Below are 10,393 nucleotides of genomic sequence, written 5' to 3'. Positions count from 1 at the left end.
TGCGATTTCTGTGACACATTACCACAAACTTGGTGGCATAAAACAACAGAGACTTGTTCTCTCACAGTCCTGGAAGTCAGCAGTCTGAAATCAGTATTACTGGGCTGAAATCAAATCAGAAGGGCCATGTTCCCTCCTCAGGCTCTAGGGAGAATCCTTTCCTGGCCTTTTCTAGATTTTGGTGGCTATTGTCATTCCTTGGCTTCTGGGGCATTACTCCAATCTTGTTTTTTGTTTATTCATTTGTTTGTTTGTTTTTTTGAGACAGGGTCTCACTCTGTCCAGTGGCTAGAGTGCAATAGCATCAATCATAGCTCACTGCAACCTCAAACTCCTGGGCTCAAATGATCCTCCTGCCTCAGCCTCCCAAGTAGCTGGGACTATAGGCGTGCCACCACCACACCTGGCTAATTTTTATATTTTTTGTAGATCCAGGGTCTTGCTTTTGCTCAGGCTGGTCTCAAACTCCTGGCCTCAAGTGATTCTCCCACGTTGGCCTCCCAAAGTGCTAGGATTACAGGCATGAGCCACCACACCTGGCCCGCTACTCCCATCTTGAAGGCCAGCATCCTCAAATCTCTCTCTTCTCCATCTTCACATTACCTGCTCTGTGTGTCTCTTCAAATCTTCCTCTACTTCTTTCTTATAAGGATACACATGGCCAGGCATGGTAGCTCATACCTGTAATCCTAGCATTTTGGGAGGTTGAGGCAGGAGGATTGCTTGAGGCCAGGAGTTCAAGACCAGCCTGGGCAACACAACGAGACCATGTTTCTACAGAAAAAATAAAAGAAAGAAAAAAATTAGCTGGGTGTGGTGGTGTGCAACTGTATTCCCAGCTACTCAGGAGGCTGAGGCAGGAGGATTGCTTGAGCCCAGGAGTTTGAGGCTGTAATGAGCTATGATCGCATCTGTAAACAGCTACTGTGCTCCAGCCTGGGTAACATAGCAAGACTCTATCTCTTAAAAAAAAAAAAAAAAAAGGAACATGTGATTGCATTTAGGGCCCACCTGGATAATTCAGGATAATCTCTCCATGTCAATATCCTTAACTTTAACCACATCTGCAAAGAACCATTTTCTAAATAAGGTAACATCTACAGGTACCAGGGATTACATCCTAGTATCTTTGGGGACCATTATTTAGCCTACTACAAGGAGTAAATCAGAAGCCTTATTCTGAAGTTCTAGGGTCACTAGGTTTGGAAAAGAGTGACTGGAGCTCTTTTTGTTTTGTTTTGTTCTTTTTTTGTTTTTCTGTCCCCCATCCCCCAACTAGAGCTCTTTAAGGTCACATGGAGTGGGAGGCAGTGTAGCCCGTTGGGAGGGATTTGGGCTCTGTAGTCAGACTTGAATTCACTTCCCAGTCCCAACATTCAATGACCTTGGGCAAGTCACTCAACCTCCCAGGCCATCCATTTCCTCCTCTGTGAAATGAGGTAATGATAACACCTCCTTCACAGGGCTATTGTAACTTGTGCTTGTGAAGCACTTAACATAGGGCTAGACACATTATGAGTGATCAACAAACATTAGCTGTCATTATTAAACCACAAACATAGTAATAATAATACTGTGCATTTATTCTCTGCCTACTCTGTCCCAGGTTCACAAGGAATGTTAAAACATAATCCCCAGGAACCTGTGATGTAGATGGTCTTATTGCCCCATGCCACAGATGTAGATTCAGAGGCCAGGATTTGTCCAAAGTTCGTCAACAAATAGTACAGGAAGGATTGAAGAATATGTTTGGCTGATCCTTCACCACAATGCTAGTCTCCACCACAGGAGGAGATTCTAAACCAAAGTGCCTGCAGAGAGCATGTGTAAATGACAGGGACACATCTGCAAGCAGGAAAGTCTGTGGCCAGTCATGTGGAAGGACTTGTTGACTGTCAGGGCTGCAGATTGTGTGTAGGAAACCAGAATGGTGGAAGTCTCTGTGCACAGCAGTTTTCCACAAAGAGAACAGGAGAGATCCTCTGCATTGGTCTTGGCAACAGACCTCTGTGTGAGGGCAGGGCCTGCCCTATGACCCAGCATGCTGTGGCCCTTCTGACCCTAGGATGGATGGATGAAAAGGCCAGCATTATGTGGTTCTGGGAGTTCCCCATGATTTCCCAAGAATTCTGTTCATCAAGCCCAAGATTCTTCTGCTCCATAGTGTATGTATTTCCACTTCTTTTTCTAAAAGAAGTAAACTTTATATTGAAGTATAATATAAAGATAGAATTTTGCACAAATCACAACTGTATTACTTGAGAAGAGTGAGAAAATACAACATGTGAGAGATGGTGTTATTTTCCTCAAGGTAAACCATTGCTGTTGAATATGACATTGGGAAAATATATCTGCCAGTTTTAAGGTTCAGTAACTTAGACTTTCTTGTATGTATTTCTGGCACAATAGACCATCACTTGAGAGACTCTTATTATCTGTGACCGTTTTTTAAAACAGCTTTATTGAGATATAATAGATATACAATAAATTGCACATACTAAGAATGTACAATTGACATAGATATATAGATGTTTCCCCACAATCAAGACCGTAAACATATCCATGCCTCCCTTCTTCCCACCCCTACGCCTGCTCCCCCAACTCCAAGCAACCACTGATCTGCTGCCACTAAAGATTAGTTTATATTTTATAAAGTTTTTCTTTCTTCTTCTCTTTTTTGTTTAAGGTCAAGGTCTAGAATATAAAGTTTTATATACATAGTATCACACAGTATGTACCCTTATTTGTCTGACTTCCTTCACTCAGCATAATTATTTTGAGATTCATCTATGTGGTTGTGTTGTATGAATATGCCCCAATTTGTTTATTAATTCACTTGATGGACATTTGAGTTGTTTCTAGCTTTTGACTATTACAAATAAAGTTGCCATGCAAATTTTTGTACAAGTGTTTGTACAGATATATATTTCCTTTCTTCTTGGGTAAAAATCTAGGAGTGGAATAGCTGGATCATATGGTAGGTGCATGCTTAGATTTTAAAGAAACTGCCAAAATGTTTTCCAAAGTGGTTGTACCATTTTACATTTCTAGCAGCATTGTATGAGAGTTCCAGCTCCTCTATATCTATGCCAACATTTGCTATGGTCAGTCATTTTAATTTTAGCCATTCCAGTAAGTGCATAGTGGTATATCATTATGTTTTTAATTTATAGTTCCCTGATGACAATGATGCATAGCACCTTTACATGTGCTTATTTGTATATCTTCTGCTCAAATCTTTTTCTCATTTTTAAAAAATTGGGTTACTTTCTCATTGTTGAGTTTTGAGGGTCCTTTCTATACTCTGGATACAAGTCCTTTAATAGATACACGTTTTACAAATATTTTCCCCAATCTGTGGCTGTTTTTTTAAAAATTCTCTTTAGAGAGCAGATTTTTTTAGTTTCAATGAAATCCAATTTATTAATTTGTTCTTTGATGGGTCATATCTAAGAAATCTTTGCCTAATACAAAGTCACAAAATGTATTTCCTGTGTTTTTTTCTGGAAGTTTTATACTCTTAGGTTTTACATGTAGGTCTATAATCCATTTTGAGTTAATTTTTGTACATGGTGTGAAGTAGGGATCTAAGCACATTCTTTTGCATTTGAATATCCAATTGTTCCAGTGCCATTTGTTGAAAGGCTATGCTTTCTAACCTATATTGTCTTTGCACCTTAAAAATTGGCTATCTATTAATATATATGTGTGTGGGTTTATGTCCGGAGTGTCTACTTTGTTCTATTTATCTATTTGATCTTTATGCCAATATCACACAATATCAATTACTACAGATTTTTAATAATTTTTTGAGACAGGGTCTCAGAAATTATAATTATTGTAATAAATCTTGAGTCAGACAGTTTTAAGCCCTCTAACTTAGTTTTTCTTTTTTGAGTTGTTTTATCTTTTTTAGATCCTTTGCATTTTCACATGAATTTTAGAATCAGCTTGCCAGTTTCTACCAAAAATCTTGCTAGAGTTCTGACTGATATTGTGTTAAATATGTAGATTAAATTTGGGGAGAATTGACCTCTTAACAACATTGGCTCTTCCAACCTATGGACAAGGTATATCTCTCAATTTACTTAGGTCTTATTTAGTTTCTCTCAGCAATGTTTTGTAATTTTCAGTGTATAGGTCTTTCAAATCCTTTGTCAAATATATCCTTAAGTATTTCATATCTTTGATAGTATTATAAATGGTATTGGTTTTTAAATTTCAATTTCTTTTTTTTTTTTTTTTTGAGACAGAGTCTCACTCTGTTGCCCAGGCTAGAGTGAGTGCCGTGGCGTCAGCCTAGCTCACAGCAACCTCAAACTCCTGAGCTCAAGCGATCCTCCTGTCTCAGCCTCCCGAGTAGCTGGGACTACAAGCATGCGACACCATGCCCGGCTAATTTTTTCTATATATATTTTTAGCTGTCCATATAATTTCTTTCTATTTTTAGTAGAGGTGGGGTCTCGCTCTTGCTCAGGCTGGTCTCGAACTCCTGAGCTCAAACGATCCGCCCACCTCGGCCTCCCAGAGTGCTAGGATTACAGGCGTGAGCCACCGCGCCCGGCCTAAATTTCAATTTCTGATTGTTTGTTGCTAGTATATAGGAATACATTGGTTTTTGTATGATGATGTTGTATCCTGCAACCTTGCTAAACTCACTTATTAGTTCTAGTAACTAAAAGCTATTTATTTAAAAATAAATTCCATCAGATCTCTTATATAGATAATCAAGTCATCTCTGACATTTTAAAAATTTTAACAGTGAGCTTGCCTTTATCTACAGATCTGTCATTTTAATGTGCCCCGCATTTAACACTTTTTTTTCCTAAAATATAGTACAGAAAAGTGAAAACAGAAGCCATCCCACAAAGCCTTTTACTTAGTATTCACTACCATTATCAGTAAACCATTAGATCAGTGATTCTCAACCAGAGGTGATTTCACTTCCCAAGGGTCATTTGGCAATGTCTTAGAAATTTTCATTTGTCACAACTGGGATGGGGGGAGCCACTGGCATCTAGTGGGTAGAGGTCAGGGATGCTGCTAAACATCCAGCAATGCACAAGACAGCCCCCCACAACAAAGAATTGTCCCACATAAGATGTCAATAGTGTTGAGGTTGAGAAACTCTAGATTAGAAGCAGATACAAACAACACATACTTACCTGGCAGGGGAGATACCATGATCACAAAGGCGATTTTTCCAGGTTGAGGCTTATCTATTGCACTCCAGATGTACTGATCCCTGCAATTTCCCCAAATTCAGGAAACTCGACTACATAATTTGTGGTGGTGGGGGACTGTGTTTGTGCTCTCTCCTGGTATTAATTTTTTTTAAAAAGAAGTAGATACATACACAGATGTGCTCCTCACCATAAACATGCAGACAACATTGTGTGGGCAGATGTGGCAGGGTTCATTTTCAAATTTTACGTAAATCTCATCCTGTAATAACTACCTTTTCCTTTGTTTGGTGAGACATCTCATGGTCCTTCTGATGTGCAGCCTCCCTCATGGCAAAGGGTCAATAAACTTTACACTGTCAGATTACAGGTTTGTTCCTGGTGCTATTAGGCTTATCAAGCTAGGATAAATTCATGGGTAAAATCACATTCTCCATTTTGAGGTGTTTCTGGGAAACTGGGCTAGTCCAGAAACTCTGGAGGAATGGGAGGTGAAGAGTGTCTTAGGTGAGCCTCTGAAGCATGGGCAGGGTGCACTGAGTGAAGGCTCTAACTTATGAGCATCCATGACTGAAACACTCTCTGCTTGCAATGACCTTGCCTTTCCTTTCCTTGCAACAGCAACTTCCTCAGCACCTGGGGACTTAATGTTCAGATGATGGCCCAGCCCTGTGGCCTGAACCTTCTGCCAGAACTATGTGTTAATGAGGTTGTGTAACCTGGGTCCCTACGATAGCAGTCCAAGCCAGCTGGACCAGCAAGCACAGTGTCCTTGAAGGGTGGCACTGGTGCTCAGGCTTAGCACCCTTTCCAGGTGGATACTGAGATCTGCACTGCCTCCCAGTAGCAAAATCCAGATACCGCTGCTCATCAAATCCTGAATAATTAATCAAGCGCTCTTCCTCCTCTGGCCCAGAGGTTCCCATAGCCCCATTGGCCCCTGGACCCTGGGGCTAATTCTTTCCAGTCTGCAGGGCAGCAAAGCAAAGTAGCTTAGACCATCTGTCAAGAAACCTGGGACACAAAGTCCTTCCCTGAGACCTTTGAACCTGCTAGTGCAGCTGGTGTGTCCTGGTACCTGGATACCCGGAGGCAGAGGGTTGGACAAGATGACCTGCTGGGGCACAGTCAACATAGGGAGGAGACACTTTCTGCAGCCCAGTCCCAAGGGTGTCAGATGTAGGCTTCTCACTCCTGCTCTGAGAATACCTGGGCTGCTCTTGGGCAGAGAGGTCAGTTTCTCTGCTTCCCTTAGCCCCTCCCCCGAGTCCTCCTCAGGCCCGTCCAGCAGGAGGAAAGCATCAGCCTGCAGTTCCTGACCTTTTGTCTTGGGAGTGCTCTCCACAGATTGCACTAGACGTGTGACTTTGTCCTGGATGAAGAACAGTGGGGACTCAGTGAGACAGATGACAGGGCAAGAAATCCTCCAGAGAGAGGGTAGTGTAGCCAGATTCCTGAATTAGATTCTCATTGATTCTGCTACAGTTTTGCCTGTGAGTTGGATGGTGTTCCTTGGGCAGGAGAGTCTCCATACATGTGGCCCATGTGACCCTCATCAAGTGGCCCACTCTGTCTCTGCCTTTTATCTGCTGATCTCTTTCTGACTCGTTCTCTTCATCATCATCCTTCCATTCCCTCTTTCTCTTATAGCCTCTTAGACTCTCTTCTCCCTCCCACACTCTCTTCCTCTTCTCTCTCTGTTCCTCCCCTCTTGATTAAAGATGTTGGCTGCTGCATCTCTAGCCAATGTCCAAACCCCAATACAACCACAAACATGGCCAGTGACATCTTTCTTTAAAGACTTGTCACTGTCACATATTGGGGGACCCTAGCAGGGCCCCAACACTCTTCTGAGGTCACCTGTGCATGGTCCACTTCCAGCCTCCAATGAAACAATTCACAGCAAACCACCTCTGGAGATGTGGCATCAATCACCAGGGAGGCAGAGAAGGGAAGATGAGGAGCTCCCAGCACTTTAGTCCAGGGCTCCTGAACTGGAAAGGGACCATCTGCTCAGCCCTTCCTCCCCTTCTGCTGCAGGTTTTCATAATGATGTTTTTTTTTTTTTTTCTCTACTGATACCTATAAGCTTCTCGCTTTTGCAAAACAAAGATTTTAAAGGTTTTTTTTTTCACAATTAACTAGATTTTATTTAGAGGAAAATTTTAACTCATGTTTTTTAGTTAGAAAAGCAACTCCCTGTAACCTTTTATTTCCTACTCTTGTAGCAATTACTCTAGAGATAATGGCTACATATTGGCCACATTGGCATATAGGACAATCTTTACCTTTTTAAAATCAAAATTAAATCAAATAGTGAAATGCCTCAATTTCTGGGTGATCCCACAACCAAGAGCTCAGGTAAGGTCCCCCACCCTCTTCAATACATCATACTCAGGAAATCCAAAAGATGGGGTCACTTGCAGTCAGGACATTGGAGACAGCTATGGAAGGGAACTAGAATGTAGAACGATGGGAACCCCCTTTCAGGGCCCTACACTTTCACCCTGAGCCTGCACATGAAACAATAATGAATAAGATTTGTTACCTAAAGGGAAGGGGTGGGAATGTGGTGGAAAGAAGGAGGGAATGGGAAGTAGGGATGAGCAGGGAGCAACACTTTTGAGTACAGCTTTTTGTCGTTTTGGCTCTTGGAACGAGAGTAATGTTTCACATATTCAAGAAAGAAAAAGAAAGAAAGAAAGAAAAAGAAAGAAAGAAACAAAGAAGGAAAGGAAGAGAAAGAGAGAAAGAAAAAGAGAGAGAGAGAGAGGGAGGGAGGGAGAGACAGAGGGAGGGAAGAAGGAAGGATTAAAAATAAATACATTAAAATAAACTAGAATTATTTTAACTAGGATTACTTTAATCCTAGTTTAGGGGGGCAAAATTGAATATAAACAGAAACAAAAGAACCTGTGTTACAAACAAATAATAGCAACCACACTGACAAAAATAATTAACCTAAGTAACTTTGGGAAACAATCATTTTAAGTGGAAACTGTCAGGCTAAAAGTAAAAAGAACTGTACACAAATATTGTACTTTAGTTAGTACATTTTTTACACAGGGGTAGTGTGGTTAGAAATTCTGAGACTACTGTATGTGTATTGAGGATTGAGCAAATGAGTAAATATATCAAAAACATTACAAATCCGGAAAAAAAGTTGGGTTCGATTAAACCTGAAGTCTTGAATTTGAATTAGAGATGGCAGTATAAACCCAAGGGACATTCTACAAAACAACCTGCCTAGATCCTTTAAATAGTGACAATGTCATAAAAGATGAAGAAAGGTTAGATTAAAGGAGACTGAAGATATATGACAAGTAAATACAAAGCACAAGCTGGGGCTGGATCTGGGAACAGAAAAAAATTTTTTCTTTTGCTGTAAAGACCATTATTGGGACTACTGGCAGATTTTGGAAAAGGTTTGAAGATTAGCTGATTGTGTTGCAGTGGTATTAATTTCCTGACTTTGATTATTATGTTGTGGTTATAAAAGACTTGTTTTTGTTTTTAGGAAAAACACACTAGTATTTAGAAACATTTGCTTTCAAATGATTCAGAAAAATTATATATATGTATGTATATATGTCTTTTATATATGTAAAGAAAATAAAGCAAAATAATAACACTTGGGGAATCTGCATGAAGGGTATATGAGAGTTCTTTGTACTACTTCTGCAACTTTTTTTGTAAGTTTGAAATTATTTCCAAATAAAAAGTTAAAATAAATGCAGATTATTAGACTTTGTCCATAATCTATTGGATTAGAAGCTCTGGGTTTGAGGTCCAGGAATATACATGAAAAATTCTTGAGAAGGGCTTTGATCTTAACCTCATGAAAATTCTTCATTTCCAAGGGTTTCTCATACATTTAAAAAAACTTGTAAAGATGTACATAGCTACTGTATTAGTCTGCTCAGGTCACCACAAAAAAATACCATAGACTAGGTGGGTGACTTAAACAACAGAAATTAAATTTCTCCCAGTTCTGAAGGCTGGAAAGTCCAAGATCAAAGTGCCAGCAGAGTTTGGTTTCTGGTGAAGCTTCTGTTCCTGGCTTGCTGACTGCCACCTTCTTGCTGTGTCCTTACATGGTAGAGAGAGAATCTCTGGTATCTCCTTCTCTTTTATAAGGAAACCAATTCTATAGGATCAGGGCCCCACCCTTGTGACCTAATGGAACCTTAATCATCTCCTTAAAGGCCCTATCTCCCATACAGTCACATAGGGTGTTAGGGCTTCAACATATAAATTTTGGAGGGGACACAATTCAGTCCATAGCAGCTACTGTATAACACAAATGAAGTCTAGACACGATTGTGGTTTTAATTAGGATCACACAGAATATTATGTGTTCTCTCTTCTCTACATTGAATCTGGACCTTGGGTCACATTTCTACCATCTGGGTCCTTCAGATCTGAGCCTTGATCCTGGTCCTATGTTAACTCTTCCACCCTCACTGACACTCAGGTCTGAACTTGCACCTGGTTCTCTGTTCAGTTTTTGTCTCTACGTAGGCTTCTTTTAATGCTTCTGCCACTAATGCCCTACTTGTTGGGGAATCTAACTTAGGTCTCTGTTAACTATTTGATCACCAACTTATTTCTGGCATGAAACCCAAACCTGATCTGTTTTTTCCCCCAAGGGGACAGGAAGTAGGATTTATTGGTGGGTGTGAATAAGGAAGGGGCAGCACGGTAGAAGCCCTTATGAGTGCAGGGCCCACCACTTGTTCAGGGGGTCGTGACTGGGGATGTATTCGACCCCACAGCCATCTGGAATGAGTCACTTCTCAGCCACCATGTCTTTAAATTCATCTGCATTAAACTTGGTAAAGCCCTACTTCTTTGAGATGTGGATCTTCTGGCGGCCAGGGAACTTGAACTTGGCCCTGCATAAGGCCTCAGTTACATGCTCCTTGTTTTGAAGTTTGGTGTGCCATGATGATTTGGCCAATGTGAACCTCGGCCACAGTGCCCTGGGGCTTTCCAAAGGCACTGTGCATACTTGTCTGGAGCCTAGATTGGGGACAGCACAAGATCTGACACATGAACATATATTGGAAAGGACTGTCTCCAAGGTCCTTTAGAACAACCCATATATGCAAAAGGCTGCATATGTTACCAAGGAGGCTGCTGTTTGCAGCCATTGCACACTGGGCCCCTGTGAGGAAATAAATGAGCACGGTTGGCTTAATTGGGTGCAG

The 10,393-nt window shown here is 41.0% G+C and overlaps 2 non-coding genes across 2 annotated transcripts; one reads left to right on the top strand and one right to left on the bottom strand.

Moving 5' to 3' along the window:
• Positions 1-5,157: 5,157 nt before the first annotated feature.
• LOC138379175 (U1 spliceosomal RNA) lies at positions 5,158-5,321 on the top strand. Its single transcript, XR_011231981.1, has one exon. It is a non-coding gene; the product is annotated as a U1 spliceosomal RNA (small nuclear RNA).
• Positions 5,322-10,254: 4,933 nt separating this feature from the next.
• On the bottom strand, positions 10,255-10,393 carry LOC138379333 (small nucleolar RNA SNORA70). The gene has a single exon (XR_011232100.1). It is a non-coding gene; the product is annotated as a small nucleolar RNA SNORA70 (small nucleolar RNA).

The sequence above is a fragment of the Eulemur rufifrons genome, chromosome 30, assembly GCF_041146395.1.
Source record: "Eulemur rufifrons isolate Redbay chromosome 30, OSU_ERuf_1, whole genome shotgun sequence".
NCBI classification, from domain to species: domain Eukaryota; kingdom Metazoa; phylum Chordata; class Mammalia; order Primates; family Lemuridae; genus Eulemur; species Eulemur rufifrons.
The sequence above is the reverse complement of the archived record's forward strand: the minus strand, read 5'-3'. Positions and strand labels throughout refer to the sequence as shown.